The sequence below is a fragment of the Oryctolagus cuniculus genome, chromosome 2 (assembly GCF_051225735.1).
Source record: "Oryctolagus cuniculus isolate XC-2025 breed Fujian yellow rabbit chromosome 2, ASM5122573v1, whole genome shotgun sequence".
Taxonomy (NCBI): Eukaryota; Metazoa; Chordata; class Mammalia; order Lagomorpha; family Leporidae; genus Oryctolagus; species Oryctolagus cuniculus.
The window spans coordinates 107,656,263-107,659,508 of record NC_142868.1 but is presented as its reverse complement, the minus strand read 5'-3'; the positions used below and the strand labels follow the sequence as shown (position 1 = coordinate 107,659,508).

The 3,246-nt window shown below is 42.5% G+C and overlaps 1 pseudogene; it reads left to right on the top strand.

Annotated features, from left to right (window-relative positions):
- Positions 1–1,208: 1,208 nt before the first annotated feature.
- LOC149127979 (oligosaccharyltransferase complex subunit OSTC pseudogene) lies at positions 1,209–2,211 on the top strand (annotated as a pseudogene).
- The last annotated feature ends 1,035 nt before the right edge of the window (positions 2,212–3,246 follow it).

Sequence of the window (3,246 nt, the reverse complement as noted above, 5' to 3'; positions counted from 1 at the left end):
CGTGGTACGAGGAGGACTCTCCAGAGCTGACAAGAGCTACAGGGGAATGCTGTCATGAATGCACTAATTCCAATGACACGGAGTTAGTAACGCCTGCCCTGCTCTTCCAAGGCTCCTCTGAGGGTCAGGTAAAATACAGTGGGTACTACAACACTGTTAGGACAGTGTGATGACAAGTTACAAACAAAAAAACTACACGGGCACTTCAAAAAGTTCCTGGAAATTAAAATTTAAAACAGAAATTTATTTTGATGCAAAAAACTTGAAACCCATGCATAGGTTTTTAAAATATGCATTTTCCACAAACTTTTTGAAGATTGCACATATGCATAGACCTCAAAAAATGTTTGCATTTTATCTTTAATTTCATTTTCTGTGACTGTTTTGAAGTACCTGGTATGCATGCAATACATTCAGACAAAAAAATATGTGGTAGAATACAACATTATTGCAAGTAAAGCAATGGAAATATTTGTTTCCTTATGTTTGCATTTGTAAAAACACACGTAGTCAACACGAAAAGTATTACTATTTATTTATTTATTTGTTTATGTAATTTTTTCCAGCTTAAATTTTACTTATTTTTTGAGATAACATAATTTTACTTCACATTATAGTCAAAGGTTTAATGACTGTACTAAAAAAGAACTCCAACTAAAAGTGAAAAGACCAAGGGGCTGGCGCTGTGGTTTAGTGGATAAAGCCGCTGCCTGCAGTCCCGGCATCTCATATGAGCACCAGTTCGAGTCCTGGCTGCTCCACTTCTGATACAGCTCTTTGCTATGACCTAGGAAAAGCAGTAGAAGATGGCCCAAGCCTTGGGCTCCTGCACCACATGGGAGACTGGGAAGAAGCTCCTGGCTCCTGGCTTCGGATCAGCTCAGCTCCAGCCATGGCGGCCAACTGGGGAGTGAACCAGCAGATGGAAGACCTCTCTCTCTCTCTCTCTCTCTCCCTCTCTGCCTCTCTTTCTCTCTCTGTGTAACTCTGACTTTCAAGTAAATAAATAAGTCTTTAAAAAAAAAAAGGAAAAAGACCATTAGTCTCATAGGAAAGCAGGAAAGAGCTATGAACAATAATCAAATGGAAAGATGTTCAACTTAAATCATATAAATGTAAAAATAGTCACAAAATCATTAAAACTATCGCAGCATATAATTTCTATCAATTTGTTCAAAAACATTTAAAACGAACTTCAACAGCCCTGCCGCCGCTAACATGGAGACCTTGTACCGAGTCCTGTTTTTAGTGCTCGAATGTCCCAGTCTGAAGCTGAAGAAGCCTCCGTGGGTGCACATGCCGTCGGCCATGACGGTGTATGCTCCGTGGTGGTGTCTTATTTCCTCATCACCGGAGGAATAATTTACGATGTTGTTGTTGAACCTCCAAGTGTTGGCTCTATGACTGATGAACACGGGCATCGGCGGCCAGTGGCTTTCTTGGCCTACAGAGTAAATGGACAATATATTATGGAAGGACTTGCATCCAGCTTCCTGTTTACAATGGGAGGTTTAGGTTTCATTATCCTAGACCGATCCAATGCACCAAATATTCCAAAACTCAATAGATTTCTTCTTCTATTCATTGGATTCGTTTGTGTCCTATTGAGTTTTTTCATGGCTAGAGTATTCATGAGAATGAAACTGCCGGGCTATCTGATGGGTTAGAGTGCCTTTTGAGAAGAAGTCAAGATACTGGATTTGCTCCTGTTAATGAAGTTTTAAAGGCTGTACCAATCCTCTGCATGAAATGTGGAAAAGAATGAAGAACAGCAGTAAAGTATCGACTAAGCATAGGAAGCATATTCAAGCTTAGACTAGAATTTCTTCGTGGTGTCAGAGAGACAGTTTATCACAGTATTTTTTCCTGCTGACCTGTACTGACATACCAATGATGACTGGCATTTTCTTCTTAGTTTTTCATTTCTTAAAGAAAATATACTCGTAATATTGAATCAAGTGATTATTTTTTACAACCCCCTTAACATTTTTTGGAGATGACATTTCTGATTTTCAGAACTCAACGTAAAATCATGAAGCATGATCCCACCAGCTGAGAACTCTAGACAGCTGATCAGCTTTACCTATGGTGCTTTGCCTTTAAACAGAGTGTGTGATAGTATGATGTTTCAGATATGTGTGCAAGGCTTTCCTGACCAATATGATGTATGAAAAGAGCAAAAATAAATAATTTCTCTAAGTTAAAAAAAAACTTCAACAAAACACTATTTGCAATAAAAGTGGTGCACACAGACATTTCTTTTTTTTTTTTTTAAGTGGTAGGTCTCACATAAAGGAAGGAATGTGTGGTATTCATCTTTTTGTGTCTGATAAGCATTTCTTTTTTTTTTTTAAACAGGCAGAGTTAGTGAGAGAGAGAGAGAGAGAGAATGAAAGGTCTTCCTTCCATTGGTTCACCCCCAAAATGGCCGCTACGGCCGGTGCTGTGCTGATCTGAAGCCAGGAGCCAGGTGCTTCCTCCTGGTCTCCCATGTGGGTGCAGGGCCCAAGCACTTGGACCATCTTCCACTGCACTCCCAGGCCACAGCAGAAAGCTGGCCTGGAAGAGGAGCAACCGGGACTAGAACCTGGAGTACTGGCGCCGCAGGTGGGGGATTAGCCTAGTGAGCCGCAGTGCTGGCCAGCATTGCTTTTTAAATAAGTGTGGGGCTGGCGCTGCGGCTCACTAGGCTAATCCTCTGCCTGCAGCGCCGGCACCCTGGGTTCTAGTCTTGGTTGAGGCACCAGATTCTGTCCCAGTTGCTCCTCTTCCAGTCCAGCTCTCTGCTGTGGCCCGGAAGGGCAGTGGAGGATGGCCCAGGTCCTTGGGCCCTGCACCCGCATGGGAGACCGTGAGGAAGCACCTGGCTCCTGGCTTCGGATCGGCGCAATGCGCCGGCCATAGTGGCCACTTGGGGGGTGAACCAACGGAAAAAGGAAGACCTTTCTCTCTGTCTCTCTCTCACTGTCTAACTCTGCCTGTCAAAAAAAATAAGAAGAAGAAGAGTGCATGAAAGTCCAGTGATACCTGTAGAAAAGCCCTAAGAGCTATACATTACCAAAGAAAACTCTTACATATTATTTGATTGGGTCATGAGGAATTTTACAAAGAGAGAGTTTTGTGCTGTCGTCTATCTGACAAAGCTAGAACAGAAACAGCTCCTGGTGAAAGACAGAAGGTTAAATAAAGCACTGCCCAGGTCAGGTGCCAGAGACAAGCAGCATCTACAAGCCTCCTGATTTTCTT